This window comes from Zootoca vivipara, chromosome 7 (genome assembly GCF_963506605.1).
Source record: "Zootoca vivipara chromosome 7, rZooViv1.1, whole genome shotgun sequence".
Taxonomy (NCBI): Eukaryota; Metazoa; Chordata; class Lepidosauria; order Squamata; family Lacertidae; genus Zootoca; species Zootoca vivipara.
Window position 1 is genome coordinate 41,161,701 of NC_083282.1, and position 20,586 is coordinate 41,182,286.

Here is a 20,586-nt window from a genome sequence, read left to right on the forward strand (position 1 = left end):
CGTAACATTTTTACAGATCAGTTTCATTTGTTGAGACATTGGGAAGAAAAGGGGGAAAGCGGTAGATGGGAGAGAGATGGGTGGGGGTGGGGTCAGGTGACGATGTTTCTATTTTACTTAATATATGTAGGGTTTGTTGTCAGCATTGCTTATGCAGGTTCTTTGTTGTTCGTTTGTGTTCCTTTGGTGGCGAGAGAGGTTGGGGTTGGCCTAGGGTGTGGTTGTTCATTTGTGGTTGGCTGTGGTGGTCTTTGTTTTGCGTGTGAGTGGGGTATGTGTGTGTTTTGGATCAGGATAGCCATATTGATTTGTATGCTGTTGGTGGGATCAAGAGTCACTGATGATGGGAGTTGTATTCCAGTAACATCAGGAATGCCACAAGTTCTCCGTCTAAAAAACAATCCAGTGTTTGAAAAAACCAGGAAGGACATATTCACAATAAATTCACATAAAATCATTTTGCCTGTTTGAAAAGTCTTTGCTTAATGCTGTTTATTATTGTTTTCAATGGACTTAAATGTGCCAAATGCCGTGTGCTGGATTAGGACCAATGAATCATCTTTACCCTCTGATTTAGCTAGCCAATTCCATAACTAAGCATACAGTCATCTGGTCCATAACAAGCAATCCTTGTTTAGCATAAGCCCTCTTCTACCACTTCAACAGCTATGGCTTCTCCCAAAGAATCCCAAAGTTTACCCTTCGCAGAACTACAATTTCCAGCACTCATAACAAACTGCAGTTTCTAAGATTCTTTGGGAGGAAACTATGACTGTTAAAAATAGTATAAGAGGAATTTAAATATTTGGTGCAGATGCTACCTGCGACCATAGACAAAAACTTAGCATGTTTACTCAGAAGTAAGCACCACTGTTTCTAACAGTTCTTACTCTCTAGTAGGCATGCTTAGTGGGACTTTGGGGGGGGTTGTATGTTGTGGCTGATTTTATGATGCATGAATCATGGTATATGGCACAAAGTGCATGAATTGAATTAATATGCCATTAATACTAAGGCAGATTTGATTGTCAAGACAGGATAGAGATGACCATTGGACAAGACACACAACTTCCAGTCTCATGGCAATGCAGTCTGGTGCCCTCCACATGTTTGAGCTCCAACTTTCACAGTCCCAATCACTATATGCTGGCTAGGGTTGATGGGATGGTTACTCACAAAAACTAGAAACTGGGATATTTTCCCTCCTGCGGTCATCTTGATGATAATGCTCAACCACTGTGGTCTAGTGCTTTAATAATACATCATCTTAGGCATCTGAGCTACTGAACAACCATTAAGAAACGTTAAAACTTACAGACATTCCTGCTTGCTCCCCTGTATCAGCAGAGGAACAACAAAGCAACAAAGCATAGCTAGCATGTTACATTAATTTTGTGTTATCTTTAGTTATGTGTAGATACTTGAGAGGTAAACTGGCTTTCAGTCACCACAAATAACCTCTTCTGTCTCCCTTTGGGCCATCACAAGGCATGAAAACCATGAGTGGAAAGGTCATGGGTGGAATAAAGGGGGAGAGGGAAGAATGAATTAATGCTTTTATGCCATGCAATGGAACAAAGGAAGAAAGAAGTGGTGGTTATGTTGTGCATTCTAATATCATTTAGTCTATTGCCTTGCTTCCTTCAAGTTAATGAAGTTTCCTCCAAAATAGGATAGAAATTTGTTCCTGGTATGGTAATGGTAATGGTATGGTAATGGTAATGGTGGGTCAGTGATGCTTCACTGAAATATTTGTTGTAGTGGTTTTGTTCCACCAGCTAATCCATCATGTGGTCCATTTTGGTTAAAATGGTTGAGATCTCTCTGGTCCAAGATAAGCTAGAGAGAGGCAGGTCATTTATGGGTCTTTAACCTCCTATATATGCTTAACTTATATGCAGAATTCATCATGCGAAAGGCTGGACTGGATGAATCCCAAGCCGGAATTAAGACTGCCGGAAGAAATATCAACAACCTCAGATATGCTGATGACACCTTGATGGCAGAAAGTGAGGAGGAATTAAAGAACCCTTTAATGAGGATGAAAGAGGAGAGCGCAAAATATGGTCTGAAGCTCAACATCAAAAAAACTAAGATCATGACCACTGGTCCCATCACCTCCTGGCAAATAGAAGGGGAAGAAATAGAGGCAGTGAGAGATTTTACTTTCTTGGGTTCCATGATCACTGCAGATGGTGACAGCAGTCACAAAAATAAAAGATGCCTGCTTCTTGGGAGAAAAGCAATGACAAACCTAGACAGCATTTTAAAAAGCAGAGACATCACTTTGCCGACAAAGGTCCTTATAGTTAAAGCTATGGTTTCCCCAGTAGTGATGTATGGAAATGAGAGCTGGACCATAAAGAAGGCTGATCGCCGAAGAATTGATGCTTTTGAATTATGGTGCTGGAGGAGACTCTTGAGAGTCCCATGGACTGCAAGAAGATCAAACCTATCCATTCTGAAGGAAATCAGCCCTGAGTGCTCACTGGAAGGACAGATCGTGAAGCTGAGGCTCCAATACTTTGGCCACCTCATGAGAAGAGAAGACTCCCTGGAAAAGACCCTGATGTTGGGAAAGATGAAGGGCACTAGGAGAAGGGGACGACAGAGGACGAGATGGTTGGACAATGTTCTCGAAGCTACGAACATGAGTCTGACCAAACTGCAGGAGGCAGTGCAAGACAGGAGTGCCTGGCGTGCTCTGGTCCATGGGGTCACGAAGAGTCGGACATGACTAAACGACTAAACAACAACAACAAACCTCCCTTAAATTGATTAGGTGACAGCCACCATATAGACTACTAGACTACTAGCCATTTATAGCACAACTGCTCCCTTCAGTTAGCTATAGATTCAAGAAGAAAGATGTAGAGCAGACATTAGATGCCATTATAAGGACAGTTCCTGTTCAGTATTACAAATAATGACCCATGTGCTAGTGAGGCAAAGCAGCTGATAGGCATACCTTCTTCAGGCCTGTGGACTGCAGGGTTTGCACAAAGGAAAATGGCTTCTTTTCAAGCATCAACAGTGCCAGATGGTGCCTTTTGTAGCATAGCCAGTATGGCCTGGGTTGAAACAATCAAGAGAATGAAAGCTGCTTGCAGCTCCTGGCACCTCAATTCCATGGTATTTGGATTTGTCTAAAATAAACTGACAATGAGACAAATAGACCCAATATTATGGAACACATTAATAATGTGTTCTGTTAAATATTTTTTTTAAAAAAAGTGAATTGTTAAGCCTATTAATAACTGCTAAATGACAGAAAAAACCCCCCAGCTCCATCTATTATGTGGCCATATGGCTATGTGGAGAAATTAACATTTGCCACCAAAATGTCATATATCTTTTGCCCACCCTGAAGCTAAATTTAATAAACTCACTGTCACCAGCCCTATCATGAAGTTTGCGAAGGAAGAACATGCTGGTTTTCTTCTGGTGAAACTTGCAGTAGAAATGACTTTGTTGAGAGCTTCCATGTTGATGACCTCAGAGACGTGCTCAAATGGGACAGGCCCAAGACCCACCAGATTCCACATCCTGTTTCCTACAGTGGACAATCTCTTATACTCTTGCTCCCTAGCAGTTGGTATTCAGTGGCATACGCCTTCTAAACCTCAAAGCAGCCATGTCAGCTAGTTGCTGTCACCGCAACTTCTGGTACCAAATTCCACACTTTTATTATGTGTTTTGTGAAGAAATCTTTCCTATTATCCTTCATCTCCTGCTAATTTATTTCATTGGATGATCCTGAGTTACAGTATATGCTTCCCCCAAACTTGCCACATCCCCATCTCAGTGACCACACTGCTGCTCTACCGGTAGTGATGGGGGCACCACGGCCTCAGAACCTCTCAAAACCCACCACTGTTCTAAACTAATAATTCTCCAATACCCCAGATATTCCCCAATACCCCAGTAATTCCCTAGATTGTTCTGGGGCAAATTTTTGAATACAGAAAACAAAAATTAAAATGAGGAAAATATAGGAGCCTGAAACCTTTCTTTTTAGAACAATGTAATTCAGTCCTCTGACTAAATTGAGATCCCCCTAAACAGACTTAGGACTCAGCTATACAGCTTCAAATAAAACGTTTTAAGTGTGTTGTGAAGGGCAATATAAAAAAGTGACACTAGATCACAATGGTGGGCTATGGCAAATTCAATATATTTTTTTAATGTTTGAATTTTTTTTTAAAAAAAAGCATTTTCACTGGGTTTTTTATATGTGTGTAGATTCCACCTTAGTGGGACGCGGGTGGCGCTGTGGGTTAAACCACAGAGCCTAGGACTTGCTGATTGAAAGGTCGGCAGTTCGAATCCCTGCGACGGGGTGAGCTCCCGTTGCTCGGTCCCAGCTCCTGCCAACCTAGCACTTCGAAAGCACATCAAAGTGCGGGAAGGTAAACGGCGTTTCCGTGCGCTGCTCTGGTTCTCCAGAAGCGGCTTAGTCATGCTGGCCACATGACTCGGAAGCTGTACACCAGCTCCCTCAGCCAGTAAAGCGAGATGAGTGCCGCAACCCCAGAGTTGTCCACGACTGGACCTAATGGTCAGGGGTCCCTTTACCTTTACTAGATTCCACCTTTGTCTTCCCAATGAAACTAAACCATATAACACCCTTCAGTATCACAGAAAATTGTAAGGGATGTTCTCTGCTTGAATGATAGATAATAATAATAATAATTTATTATTTATACCCCGCCCATCTGGCCGGGTTCCCCCAGCCACTCTGGGCGGCTAGATAGAGCAATTAAGTGGAACATGACGCAAGAGTCATGTGCTTCTCCTAGAATGGCAGGCATCCTTTGAACAATGGTTCCAGTACAGACTTCCCTAGTTATTGTGGTACACACCTTGTGTCTTATTATATGGATCCAGAATCAATGTTCAGTTTCAAGTCACACAGCATGAGATTATGTAATATCTATCTTCTTATTGGGTCTTTTTGGAGTTCTGTTCCTATTTGGTTTGAGCTTCCAGGGACAGCAGAAGACATCTAAGAGCTAACCACTTAACCCTGCAACAGCTCATAACATCAGCAGAAAGCAGGGGAAGAAACAAAAGAACAGGAACCTGTGGCCATCCTGATGTTGTTGGACTCCCAACCCCCATCACCGAGCATGATGGAGAAGGATGATTGAATCCAACAACATCTGGAGTGCTATAGGTTTCACATACCTGTTCTAGAAGATCACACAAGATACTGCTCTGAGGAGTTTCACTAGAGCAATATCCCGTTATAATCCAGAGCACATCATGGATTTATACCAAGCATCCCCAAACTGCGGCCCTCCAGATGTTTTGGCCTACAACTCCCATGATCCCTAGCTAACAGGACCAGTGTTCAGGGACGATGGGAATTGTAGTCCAAAACATCTGGAGGGCCAAAGTTTGGGGATGCCTGATTTATACCAACATCTTCAAATGAGCAGAGCATTCTGTTGCAGAGCATTGTGTTGCCAAGATACATAGGGTTACATTATGTACATTATTGGTGAGAAAAGAAGGTCATACAGCAGACTCTTCCATTGTAGTGCCTTGCTAAGATGGCATTTCAGAGTAGATGTTCATTGTAGGAGACTGACTGTGATTTTCAGGCCAACACAGAGATGGGAGACAGATTTTGAACAAAATTCTGAGAATGAAGAAGCCATTTTGTCTGGGGTAAACTAATTGGAAAACTGTTTCTTGTGAGATAGGGCTCTGGAGAAATGGTGATTTTGTACCTTTGGGAACTTTTCTCTCACTTTGGTCTGCCTTTTCCAGTATTATTGAATGCTTTCTAGGCACTTTCCTCTTTAGGTAATGCACTTAGATTTGTAATTAGAAAAGAGAAGTTCATTATTAATTCATATGAAAAATATTGTGTTTGTGCTGTTTTTTAAAAAGATATAATCACAGCATGACCATTTAGAGAAAACCAAGGATATGACAGTTCCCCACACAGATTACTCACCTATAAACAGATGGATCCTCATGGATCTTTCCCCCACTCACTAAAGATCAGTAAGAAGACATCAGTTTTTTTATTTGTCACATGCAGAGGTGTTTCCACTCCACTGCAGTTCATCATATGCTGAAAACGTCTGTGTCAAAATTACTTAACATAAATAACTAAATTATGTAAATTATGTCAGCATGACATTCCACACCATTCATCTCAATGTAAAGGAATGGGAAGGAAAAGGGGGTGAGGCAATCAATTACAAATTGTTTGCAGATGGAAAGCAAGAACTCTAGTGAATACTGATCATATTCCTTGCATTGATTTCTGTTCTGAACAAGGGATAAATAAATGAACATTCACAATTTCTGCTCCTATTTCTGTTTTCATTCGACTTATCCAAAATACTTACTCTTTGCCTCCATGTGTGCACATGAGCACAGGCATCAGCAAGACAGTGTGGAGAATGGATGGTTATGTACACCTCCTGTATTCTACATCTTTCCCTTGGATGGAGCTTGCATAACTTTACCGAGCAGAAGAAGCGGGTCACATGAGGATTTGGGGAAAAAGTGGCAACAGGGTTCAGTTGAGCCCCACGGGGATTGCTCTGTGCAGGGGCATGGGACCTACATAGTAATAACGTATTTACTGGAACGTAATGTGCACCCTTTTTTGGCCAAATTACATCATGAAAATTAGGGTGTGCATTAGATTCGATGGCACATTTACATTCACCAGCAAATCCTTTTTTGGTTTCAAGGTTTTCAAAATTGAAGTGTGCATTAGATTCAATGGCACATTAGATTCGCATAAATACGGTAGATTGCATCCCTGAAGATCCCTTGAATGTAGATTTTAAAAAGAAACATTAGTTAGAACTATTGAAAAAAAATATTGTCTTACTAATACAATTTAAGAGCATTTATATATATATTTTCCTCTTCACCATCTGCACTGTCTCTACCCCCTCCTTGCACAGTGTCCAAATCCAAGCCCAAATTACTCATGCATTTTCAAATTCTTTTGACAAAGGAGGAAAAACATTTTTGCATCTCAAAAAATGACTTATTTAAGGGCAAATTGTGACACACCCACCCACCCCTTGACATTTGTGTACCTGTTTTGAATCATGAAACCCTGTGCCTGTTCAAGTGACCTTGCCATGCCTCCCATCAGTACATGATGACATACAGTATACTATTTACTATAAAGTATTTTGTTGGCTTTCACCATCTCATGCATCACAGTGCAACGTCATCAAATTTGCTACATGGCATCTGATTTGGCACAGAGATCCACTTACAGAACTGTTGCCAAAGATGCAGCTTGACTGGAAATGTAGTTGGCAATGAGGGAAGGATCTGGCCTTTTTGGATAATTTGCTGAATGATCTGATAACAATGATGATGATGATGATGAAGTCTACCCAACCGAAATTGCAGATTTTAATATGACAAATGGAACCATTAAAATTTGGCACAGCCTCTTGAGTACAGGTCACCATTTAAAGATTTTTAGAGCATTTTAGAGAGCTGTTTAGAGACTCTAGACTGAGCAACCTTCAGGGAATCTTTGACTTGTGTGCAATTGGGGAGGCAGAGGTGCTGCAGGAGACTCAGCCTCTGAATCAGTGGATAGTTGCAAGGCTGTGGCATCTGGCTGGAAGGGCCCTGACTGAGGTACTGGTGGTTCTCTCCCCACTCCCCGGAAGAAGAAGCCTGAACCTCATCCTCATCACAGTCCTCTGCCATGTACTGCAGGGCCCCCAAATTGTAGGTCATGACAGCATACGCTTGTTTAGTGGGGGCTGTATATCTACAGTGTGTGTGTTCTGTGTATTTTTTATTAATTGAATGTAGTTATATATGAATGTGTCAGTTTTATAATGTATCTATGTTGATGATTTTATATGCAAGGTCACCTGGAGACTTTTGTTTAACAAGCTACTAACAAGTCTATCTAATAATAATAATAATAATAATAATAATAATAATAATAATAATAATAATGTATACAAATATGAGCAGTTATCCAGCCTTCTGCTGTTCCTGCACCTTTAGAGTTTGGGGCAACTGCCTGTGGCAGTGAAAAGCAAGCGCTCTTTTTATTTTTGTTAGCAGGCCTTTGATACTGGGCATTTGTTGTGAAGAATTACCCTGCTGTCATTTCCCAATGCTAGAATTATCTATTTCCTTTTGCTTTCTCTCATATGACTTCCATTTTCTCCTTCCAGAATCCTGGATGGTGTTTGGATACATAGGCATTTGATAATGCCCTGTAGACTCTTGTAATAAGGGATGTATGGTTTATGTCATCAAGACAAAAGAACAAGAAGGAATTAAACTGGATCTAAGAAGTGATTTGTTTTGCCAGAAAACCAGTGTGAATTGGCAAGCAAATACAAAGATAGAGTGATTACCTATGAGGTTGGAAACATACTAATCAACCTGAGCAAAGCAGCCTCAGTTCAGGATGATAATTATCAAGTGTTTGACCTCCTTGTTGACCTGGCCAAGGAAATAAATCTACACAAGTGGAAGGGGGGCTAATAAAGAGATTACAACATGCAGCAGGCAAACAGGGCAGTTTGCAATTCAGAGGCACACAAGCAAAAGTGAATTGTTTTGAATAAATACTCCACAGTTAGAGGAATGAAAAAGTTAGGAATGGAGGGGGAGATGGAAGGAGGCAAAACAAGCAGTGGGAGGCAGGGAGGAGTGAAGGAGAAGTAGCAGTTTATGCACATCTCCTTAAAGACGGGGGCTTCTCGTAATGGGGTTGAAACAGAGGAAGGTCTGACAGATAACATTTGAATTAATTCAACATGGAATAAGCAGCTGCAGTGAAAGAATATATTGGTCTCATGGATCCGTCAGATTTGTCTGGAAACTGGAGGTAAAAAAACCTACTACTCTCCATTGTGAAAAGATAATGGAATACAAAGCCGTTTCTTCAAAAGTGGCTTCAAAAGCTGCTCAAAAATACTGTTCATTATTATAGACATGCTCCTGTATTGTGAAAGAACAGCCTTTAAAAGACATGAACTTTTTCTGGGCTAACAGGAGAGAGGAACTGAAAAACAAACGGGACTGTGCTTTTATTTTTAATGTGGATCCCAGGTCTATCTCTGCTTCCTGCTGCTGTCGCAGCTCCTCTTTTGACTGCAAGGGAGTTGCTATTCCTGCCCCTCCCTCTCTTGTCAGCACCCCCAGGAATTGATCTGGCTGAGTGTAGGTGGGACCTGGCAGACGGTCTGCATGGACCCCAAAAGCTTTCTTTTCTGCCTCTGCCAGGCCAGCTGTACCTTGACTCCAACAAATCGCAGCTGGTGATTTAATAGACAGAAATGGAACCTGGACCATTGCTGCCCTATCTCTGACATGGAGATCTTACAGGGAAAGCTATACAGTACTTGAAGAAGCTGAATACAGTGGTGCCTCGGGTTACAAACGCTTTGGGTTACAAACGCTTCAGGTTACAGACTCTGCTAACCCGGAAGTAGTACCTCGGGTTAAGAACTTTACCTCAGGATGAGGTCATTGTGTGGTGGTGGTGCAGCGGCAGCAGGAGGCCCCATTAGCTAAAGTGGTACCTCAGGTTAAGAACAGTTTCCGGTTAAGAACGGATCTCCGGAACGAATTAAGTTCTTAACCAGAGTATTTACAGGTGCCAGTGAATTATGCTTACAGGGTGCTACAACTCCAGAAAGAGCAGGTGGCTCTGCTAGATTCTGCGAAGTCTAATGGCTGGAAACCTGAACAGCTACTAGCACCAGATCTTCCTGTCTCTGAGGGAGTGAAGCCCAGGCTGAATTTCTGTGTGTCACCATCTCTAAGGAGATGCATAATACTCCACATGGCATATGAGCCCAGTGAGAAGGGAAAAGATCTTGAAGGTGAGAGGTTCAAAGGTGTAATTGCCTCAGTGTTGAACATTGGAACACTAATAAGCTTGACAACATGATGAAGTCACTGATGTTAATCTGGATTTTGAATCATTTTGCTTGTGAATGGCTATCTTGTCCTGCTGTGAGAGGGGTTGTGTTGCCTCAGGTGTTGGCCTGTGCTGATCTTAACCCCACAAAGAATCAGCCCCACTCCAGGCCCTCCTGATGAAGAGATGAAGCCTCTGGGCATGCAAAGGTGGCAGTTGGCTAAGCACAGTGCTTTAGGGAAGCTCGGTCATAGCAGCATAGGAAGCTGCCTTTTGCAGAGTCAGGACATTGCTCCATCTAGGTCAGTATTGTCTCACTGACTGACAGCAGTTCTTTAGGGATCTGCTTTGAGCATGCCCCAAACTTGGATCTTAGTGTGCAGGAATTCTTATTTTATACCATCCCCCCCCCCCCCGAACCAACAATGAATGCACCAACACATCTCCCATTGGTGGTTGATTCCGTTCTGTGTTAACCCTCTCCCCCTCCCAAAGGCATTTTGGTGTATAGTTTAGACATGTGTAGCCAGAGCCAGCTCTACCATTAGACAGAGTGAGGCAGGCGCATCAGGTGGATGATTTGAGTGTCATGAAAGGGCAGCAAAAACTTATTAATTCATCATTATTCTGTTTTCTGCCAAGAAGCAGGCGATTTGTTTCATTTTTCATTTTTGGTTTTTTGCCTCAGGTGCCTAAATAACCTGGCTGGCCTTAGGTATTATTATGCAACCTGATTTGTGTGTGACATTTGCTTTTCCACATCAGGTAGCAAAATGTCTTGGGCCAGCCCTGTGAGCAGCATAGATTTAAAAAGTAGAAATCAGTAGGATCCAAAGCATTTCCCTCTTGTACCAAAAGGCCTCCAGCAAGGATTGTAAAAGCATAGGTGGAGAATAATATTTTAAAAGCAAAGCCACATATGCATTAATTATTAAAAGCAAATTAAAATATGGAACTCTTAAAACCTCGACATCCAGCTCAGCTCTGGCTATCAGGTGGCAGGGTGGAGAAGAAAACAATACTATGGCACATCTATTGCAGTGCAAGGCAAAATGTTATAAAAACCAGAGTTTGGTATCCAGTATTATAAATGCCCCAAAGCAACTGAAACTGTAGAAGAAGCCCCTGGGAAATTGCAATGGCTAAGATACAGCCAGAGTATGTGGAGTAAAAATAAATAAATAAACAACCTTCTAAAATTCACTGGGGTATAGAGTCAAATATTTATTTCAATGATATTTGAAGTGGATATATATATATATATATATATATATATATATATATATATATATATATATACAGTGATACCTCAGTTTATGAACACAATTGGTTCCAGAAGTCTGTTCATAAACTGAAGTGTTCATAAACTGAAGCGAACTTTCCCATTGAAAGTAATGGAAAGTGGATTAATCTGTTCCAGACAGTCCGCAGAGTACTTAAACTGAAGCGTTCATAAACTGAAGCGAACTTTCCCATTGAAAGTAATGGAAAGTGGATTAATCCGTTCCAGATGGGTCCGCGGAGTACTTAAACTGAAGCGTTCATAAACTGAAGCATGGGTGTAATTGGTTCCGGAAGTCTGTTCATAAACTGAAGCGTTCATAAACTGAAGCGAACTTTCCCATTGAAAGTAATGGAAAATGAATTAATCCGTTCCAGATAGGTCCGCGGTGTTCATAAACCGAAAATTCATAAACCGAGGTGTTCATAAACCGAGGTTCCACTGTACACGCACCCCTCTAGGGATAAAGCAAATAGCTCCATTTACTCTAACTGTTTGATTAAATTCCCAAAGTAGCAAAGTCACTGGGCAACACTAATAAAGTTTGTAGCTATGTAAGCTAAAATAATGATTAGCGTAATCAAGTCTAATGCTTCAAGGCATAAGTTGATCATCTGTGGAAATCAGGAAGGAAATTTTCTTCCCCCGTTCAGCAATGGATAATTTGCTTGGCATGTTCTGTAGCTTTTTATTTTACCGCCTTCCAAGCACCAGGTATTAGTTACCGTTGTATTAATGTGGCTGCCTCCCACTGATAAGAATAACTACAACAACAGTATGTTGCATCAGAAATCATATTTAGCCTATGCTAATTGTATTTCTAGAATGGGCAAACCAAATGCTAACAAATGCTGTTGCTGCAAATGCAAGTATGAAATAAGGCTCAGTGCACTGGAGGATAGGAACAGAATTACCTAGTTAATGCTTCATCCCCACCCATGATATGCTGATAAGAACTAGTCTTCCCCTGGCTGGTTCTTATACAATATGTATCAGGAGAGTTGAGCCTGGTGCCTTCCAGACTCCAACTCCCATCATCCCTGACCATTGGGCTGGGTCTGGGGCTAATAATAATAATAATAATAATAATAATAATAATAATAATAAATTATTTATACCCTGCCCATCTGGCTGGGTTTCAACTCCCATCATCCCTGACCATTGGGCTGGGTCTGGGGTTAATAATAATAATAATTTATTATTTATACCCCGCCCATCTGGCTGGGTTTCCCCAGCCACTCTGGGCGGCTTCCAACAGAAGAATAAAATAATTGATTAAAGATTAAAACCCTCCCTAAACAGGGCTGCCTTCAGATGTCTTCTAAAAATCTGGTAGCTGTTTTTCTCTTTGACATCTGATGGGAGGGCGTTCCACAGGGTGGGTGCCACTACCGAGAAGGCCCTCTGCCTGGTTCCCTGCAACTTGGCTTCTCGCAACGAGGGAACCACCAGAAGGCCCTCGGAACTGGACCTCAGTGTCCGGGCAGAACGATGGGGGTGGAGATGCTCCTTTAGGTATACTGGACCGAGGCCATTTAGGGCTTTAAAGGTCAGCACCAACACTTTGAATTGTGCTCGGAAGGATTCCCTTCAGTGTCAGGCCTTTCTGACACTGGCAGAGAGCAACAGACACAGTTTGTCACTGGCTGCCTCTCCTTGGCTATCAGAAAGGGTATAGCATTTATTCATTTGAAACATCTGCATAGCCAGATTCCAGAGCAGTGTACAACAATATGCATGTTCTCACAAAATCAAATAACATGGACAGCCCCACCAGAGTAGGGGACTGCATCTGATGTGCTTCCCAAAGGGCAGTGGTGTCAGACTGCTTGAAGAGTTTTGGGATCAGATGCTACGTCTCCAAAATCTCAGTATCTTTTGCTCCTCCTAAATCAGGCCACATTTAACACATTTGACTTTTGATCTCAAATGTTCATTTTGAATACCAGCTGGGTTGTGTCTCACAGTATTATTCAGCTGACAGTAAAGCTTCTTTTAGCAAAAGGGGGAAGGAATTTCTGGCAGTTTCCCCTTCTGAGCCCTCCTATATCTTTGGCAGAGGGCCGGGAGGTGTGGGGGGGGGCTGCAAAGGGAGAGGGAATGCTTCTTTTGCTGACAGAAGCATTATTGTCAGCTGAGCAACATGACTGGATATAACCCATTAACTGTGGATTTTTATTTTTTTACAAGGATACTCAAAATTATTTTAAAATATCAAGTAAACTGGAGGTTAGATCAGGGGTGGGAGAAATGTGGTTCCTCAATTGTTGAACCCCAGCTACAGCCCAAACAACCCATGGTCAAGGATGACAGGACTTGTAATCCAACAAAATTTGGAGGGCCACATGCCTGGCTTAGACAATTTCAAGTGCCTAGATAAATAAACATCCTTTGGAATGGCAAGGAGCTTGCCATTAGGCTTGCCATTGCAAGCCCCTTCCTTGTCATTAGGAAGGGGCTTGCAAAGATGGGGTGCCACCACTGAAAAGCTCTCTCCCTTGCGGTTGAAGAACCACAGAGAAGGCAATTGTAGAAAGACTTGGACAAACGATAGTAAGACGTGGGCATCTGGTAGTAGAGGCCACTGCCATTATTTTCTGAAACCAAGCAGGGATATTTTGCAGGTATGTTGTTCAAGATAATTATTAGAATTGGGGAAAGTGCAAAAAACCAGGCAAAAAACTACAACGGGGGGGAGCAGGAGGAGGAACTGGATTGTGAATCACCACCACCACCATCATTTTATTTGTATCCCGCCTTTCCATAGTTAAAACAATGCTCAAGGCAGCTTACAACATGGCAAGATTTACATAATTACCAACATAACAAAAGGCATAATAAGTACAACACATCAAAAAGCACACAACCAAATGGAAAACCATTTCCACATTCATTATATATATATCGATGAATGTGGAAATGGTTTTCCATTTGGTTGCGTGCTTTTTGATGTGTTGTACTTATTATGCCTTTTGTTATGTTGGTAATTATGTAAATCTTGCCATGTTGTAAGATATATATATAATGAATTAAATAATACGATATGAGACTGAAATAATTTACCATCTGCTGGAAGGAAGGAAGTCGTGTTGTTGATCTTGATGTATATATTGTTTTCTGTTTTGATATATCAATTTTGTTGGAAAATCAATAAAAATTTATCATCCAAAAAAAAAAGGAAAACCATTTCCACATAAATAATAAAATCTAAAACTAAGAATACTGTGCAGCATTAATATCAATCCCAATTTAAAATGACAGAGATAAAAAATAAAAAGCAATTTAAAAACAAAAAGAAAACAAAAACAAAAATGGAGCCCTCTCTGCCCAGTAGCAGCAGCTGCGGCAGCAACAGCACTCCTTTGTGGAGCCTGTCAGGCCCCGCCCCAAGCCAGGTGGAGAGAAGCAGGGCAGGGCCCTTCCGGCTCCCAGCAGGTCAGTCCTGAATCTGCTATAAAGAGAAAGTTTGTATGGCTACATGCTGTTTTCAAGATACAGTATAGAAACTATTGCGAATAAACCCTAGTTTTTATAAGGGCCTTTGAAAATGATAAACTTTAGCCCTTTTCTTCTTTTCTTTTCTTTTCTTTTCTTTTCTTTTCTTTTCTTTTCTTTTCTTTTCTATAAACAATGGCCCATCTAATCCAACACCCTGTTTTTACAGTGGCAAACCAGTTGTCTGTGTGAAGCCCTCATGAAGGACCCTTGTGGAATGTACACTCCCCACTTTGATTCTAGCAAAATGATATTCAGAGGCCACTTGTAAGTAAGAAAGGTTGCTTTCAATTTTCAGTCTGCAGAGTTATTAGACCAAGGTTTGGCAGTAAATATGAAACTGCTGTATAACGATAGAAACAAATACCAGATCCTTCATTTTTTATTCTTATGTATGTGCTGTACACTAATGGACTAAATGCATTCTTAAATACTGCTGCCAATTCCTTCCCCCACTTTCAATGGGACGTTTATGACTGCCCTTTGTTTAAGTGCACATTAACAAATAATGATGTTTCAAGGGCTATTAAGATAATCATCTAAGTGCAGAAATGGCATTTGAGGCTATCACATCTCAAAATGGCTGAGCAGGATGTGATGGGTGCAGGCATCTTTGCACTCTAAAAGTTAGCAAGCATACCCAAAGGAAACAAAATGAGAACATTGGAAGCATTTTGTATGTTGTGCACAGAAGCTATCTACACCCTCCTAAAAGAGAGTGGAAGAAAGTCAGAAGAGTAAAAAGGGCATTGCTTTTAAAAAGAGCAGGAATAAAGAGAAGGAAAGAGTCCAGCTGATCTAAAATGATAGGTGCAAAATGAAGGGGAGATGTTCTTCAGAATGCAGAAATGAACCAGCTTCATAATGAGGCAAACTAAGTTGCTTTCCTCAGGCAGCAGCAGAAGAGGTGGTGGCAGCAACTCATTTACCACTGCCCTTCCCATTGCCTCCTGCCCTTCCCTCTCCAAGCTACATTTTGGGGGTCAGGGGCTGTGCTCAGACTCCGAGGTAAGATGTGCAATATGTGGTCTATCCTTTCCCCCATTTTCTTGCACTGCGCTGCTTTGCCCTTTTCCTGGCTTCTTCCAGTTGTTTGAAAGGCAACAGGAAAAGGGGGGAGCAATATGGTGGTAACAAAACTAACAGCATGATTGCTGTGGCAAAAGAAGCATAAATGTTGGTGGGACGACATCCCCTATCTTGAATTACCTGGGGATGCTAGCTGCAGCAGAAATTGTGTGCCTGACTGCCCATCATCACCTGCACAGACCACACTGTATTTTAGGCTGGCCAGCTGCAGTGGCAGGAGCTGTGATTCTTTTCTTTTTTTTCTTCAAATATTTTTATTATTTTTATAACAAACAGAAACACATAAACAAAAACATACAAAATACAGAACACAAAAATACAAAATACAAAAAAGCAAAACAAAAAACAAAGATAGCAAAACTTCAACTTATGTCTAATCTAATATTTGTGACTTCCTCATATCCCTTCCAGCTGCGTTACATTGTATATCATCTTTAGTCATTTCTAAATCTTATTCTTATACCTTATTTACCATATAACTATTCTTTTTCTAATCTTATCTTATATCATATCACAAAATCTCACACTTATTGCATATTTATAACTACACCCCACTATCAATATTTTTCTAAACATTTTTTATTTCTACAACCTCCCTGTACCTCCTAAACTTCTATTAATTCTTTCCAATAATACAATGATTTCTTAAATAAACTTTAATTTTTTTCCAATCTTCTTCCATCGCTTCTTCCCTCTGGTCTCAGAGTCTCCCGGTTAGCTCTGCCAGTTCCATGAATTCCATTGTCTTCTTCTGCCATTCATCTATCGTTGGTAATTCTTTGTTCTTCCAATTCTTAGCTAATAATATTCTTGCTGCTGTTGTGGCATACAGAAAAAATGTAACATCTTTCTTGGGTATTCCCTCTCTAACTATCCCAAATAAGAAGGCCTCTGGTTTCTTAACAAAGGTGTTTTTCCAACACTTTTTTCAATTCATTATAAATCTTTTCACAGAAGTCTCTTAATTGGGGGCAAGTCCACCACATGTGGTAAAAGGTTCCTTCTTGTTTTTTACATTCCAACATTTATTGTCATGTTTATGATAAATCTTGGATAATTTTACCGCTGTAAGATACCATCTATACACCATTTTCATCATATTTTCTCTTAAAGTGCTACACGCTGTAAATTTAATACTTTTCTTCCACAACCTTTCCCAATTCTCCACCATAATATTATGCCCCACGTCATTTGCCAGGAGCTGTGATTCTTGTCTAGTATGATTGGCCAGCAGTCACCTGGTGATAGAAGTAGTATACTTGGTTGTTCTCCCTGTGCTGATGAGTCAGCCCATTTATACCAGAACCAGGTTAGTTGGGTAAGCAAGTTGCAAGGGCCACATGGCGCCGCCACCCCAATATCTCAGATATAAACAGATAGGACAGCATTACTTTGGGTCAAATCAACTTTACTGATTACAGGTGGAAAGGTTTTGGCATAGGCATTGGGTATGACCATTGACAACCATCCTGCTTGCTGGATGTATACCTTGTAGGCATCAATCAGAGATGAGGAGGTCCTATGACATACATCAAGTAAGAACCCCAACTCTTTCCAGACCCCTTTAACAAGGTACCCCAAAGTCTGGAGAGGCAGGCAACAGCTACAACCTCCCCTCCAACAGACTAAGACTTACCCAATGCCTAAACCACCAAAGTTGTGACGATTGCTATGAGGAAGGCAAAACCAACAGACAGAGCCAATCAGTCTGATGGATAAATTCCTCCCCAGCCCTGAATATAGCGAGCAACCAAGTCCATAGCAAGGTCAAGTATCATCATAAAGGGAGGGGTGGAGATCCAATGAAGAACTGCAATGCCAGAGCTGGGAATTTATACCTGAGGAGTGGACCCAAGCAAAGCCTGTTGAGAATTGAACCTGGGACTTTCTGAATGCAAAGCATATGCCCTGCCAGTAGTTGTGTTGGCAGTATGGCTATCATTTTGCACCTTCCACAAAGTTCTAGAGCCAGGACTGTATTCAACTAACTTTTAGTCAACTAACTTTTAGTTAATAGGCCTAAGTGAGTGGCAGTCATTAATTTCAGCGAGTCTACAATGAGCAACAGTTAGCTGAATACAACCCCTAGCTTCATTTTGTGGCATTGTGGACAGTGCCAGTGAAAACCTCAGCAGCAGCAACCACCAACACTCCCTTTGGAAAAAAGAAGTAAGTTGTACTATTGCCATCGCTGAAAGTGAGCATCACCTTTTAAGACACTGTTGGATAATTTTTCTTCCCCAGGATAAATCTGGTGAAATGGTACTTCTCCAACCCCATAATTTATCTAAGCACAAATAGGGTGGCTAATTTTCCGAGGCCACTTGCACAAGCTCTAGCGCCATATGACTTTTGCACAAGGAAGAAACCATGGGGCAAAATTCATCCTTATTTTGACTGCCAAGCAACAAAATACTTACTGAAAATAGTGAAACTGAATTTTGAGTAGGCATGTATAGGTAAGATTGCACTGTTCTCCACTGTTGGCCAATGGTGGTCACAAGCGCCATTGTAAATGTTGCGTTTCGAGATTCTGACCATAAGATCTCTCTCTCTCATGTGCACACGTGTTCTCTCTCTCTCTCTCTCTCTCTCTCTCTCTCTCTCTCTCTCTCTCTAATATGTATATCTTTCTCTCACTTGGTAAGGTACCAGGCACTCACTGCATGCCCCAAATTCTGCCAGTGTCTTCTTACACAGCCTTTCTTGTTCACAGGCATCAGGCAGCCCCCCAATACAGTTAGTTGTGTGTTTGTTTGTTTGTTTTAAAAAATTGACACAAATACCAGGCATATGATTCTCTTCTTATTCACGGCATTTGTTTATACCATAGGAAATGACCTGATGTTTTATTTTGTTCCCGGAACCCTTCAGTAGTAATTTGTATCAAGTGAAGTAACAAAATTCACAAGAAGCAAGACTGAGCTCAGTCAAAAAGTCATTTATGACTCAATTCAATGCTTCAGCTTTCTAAGGGCAGCAGCAAATGTCAGCATGGTTACAGTCTGGAAACTCATCACTTGACACCAGGAAAGAATGGTGACCTGCCCAATAATGGAAGTTCTTTCTCGCCTTCCTTGATGGCAGGGCACAAAGCAATGTGAGGAGTTTACTGGGCTTCACCTTGGCATTTGAAGAAAGAAAAGAAACGGTCTCTGCCCAAACTGTGTTAAATTAGCGGCCCCCAACAGCCCTGCCTGCAAAAAGCAGAAGGTGCAAGAAAACGGAGCTGCGTTCCTGAGATAAAACAGGCCATCTTCTGGAGGGGGAAGGGTTAATGAAACATTGATGCCCTTTGTGGGAAAAGGAGGCCTGAAAGCTGGCAAAGCCACTTGTCAGGAAAACTGAAGAAATGAGAAAAGCTCTCATGGAGTGTGACTTTTTGTCACCATTAACCTCCTACCACATGCTAAAGCAGATGGGATTTCTCTGAGCTTTTGCCAAACACTGAGTTCATAAGAGACTGGAAATAAAAAGCTCAGCACCAAATGCAGCCAATGATAACAGCGAGCTTGTTCTCGCACATTTCAGTGCTTGTAAAATAAAGGCAATTGCTCCCAAAGTAACTGCAAGTAGCAAGCCTCATATCAGCTTTGTTCTCACAATCTTTTCTTTCTTTCCCCTAGTCCACAATTCAGTTTTTAGCACTGTCCTCCACTGATCCAATGGTGCCCACCATGTGGTGTTTTTTTAATGGACTACAATTCCCACCATTCCCAGCTATTAACCATGCTGGCTGTGGCTTATGGAAGTTGTAGTCCAATAACTTGTGAAGGACCCATCTGTACATCCCTGCTGTAAGGACCCATAGTGGCTTATATTCAAAGTAGCACAAAGTCACTCATTCCCATGAGCTCAAAGATTTCTGCTTGCGCAATAGAACTTTCTCTCCCTTCTTTCCCCATGCATTCCCTAAAGCTATTTTGGGAGTCCCCACACAACCCTTCAGAGCAGATTTGGGAGAATGCAGGGCATGTGGAGGGTAAGAGAAAAGGACAAGTTCCTCTGTGCACACAGAAATCCTTTCACTAATGGAACAAGGGTATTGGATACCTCCAGCTAAGTCCTGCTGAACTGTTGTTTGTTGCCACGCTGTAGTGGGCTGTCTTTGGCTTTAACGGTTGGGTGACACCTACACTGAAACATGGAAGGTTACATTCAGGGCACACAAACCTCAAACAGGGCATGTGAAACCTCAAGTACTGAAACTTATTAATGCAAAAGTATGTAGCCTCATGTAACCAACAAGCTTAGCTCTAGTTAATGTACAAAGGGGTTAAGACTATAGAGTAAGCATTCATACCAGACCTAGATAGGTCACACACCCTCACCTTGAGAAGAAGGGTTAACAAAGCCTTTGTTTATTCTCTTCCACCATGTGAATCCGGCCAGAAAGGACGTCTGAACTAAATGCTCCAAGCTTAGACTGCATGGCTTTGTCAAGCCATCTTTGTGTTTCTATACAAATAATTAAGAAACTCTTACCTTTTTGAAACTAAGTTGTACTGCCTGTCTTTTCTTGCTGCTGTATGGAAAAGCACAAGAATCTGACCTTTGAAGCATTTGTAGGTAAACAATTTTAACTTACCAAATGTGTGATCTCTTTTTCTATGCTAAAAGAAGAACAACAAAATGGGAACTTTGGAAAGATACCCTGTTTCTCATATTTTAAGACATACCCATAAAATAAGCCATAGCAGGATTTTTAAGCATTCAAGGAATATAAGCCGTACCCCGAAAATAAGACATAGTGATAGGCACAGCAGCAATACCGGCCATGGCAGGAGGAGGTGGAGGAAAAATATAAGACATCCCCTGAAAATAAGCCATA

General features: G+C 41.4%; 1 protein-coding gene across 1 annotated transcript in view; it reads left to right on the top strand.

The window, feature by feature from the left end:
• The window catches only part of DMRTA2 (DMRT like family A2), a 151,973-nt gene that overhangs the window by 115,302 nt on the left and 16,085 nt on the right, over positions 1 to 20,586 (top strand). The window lies entirely within an intron of this gene.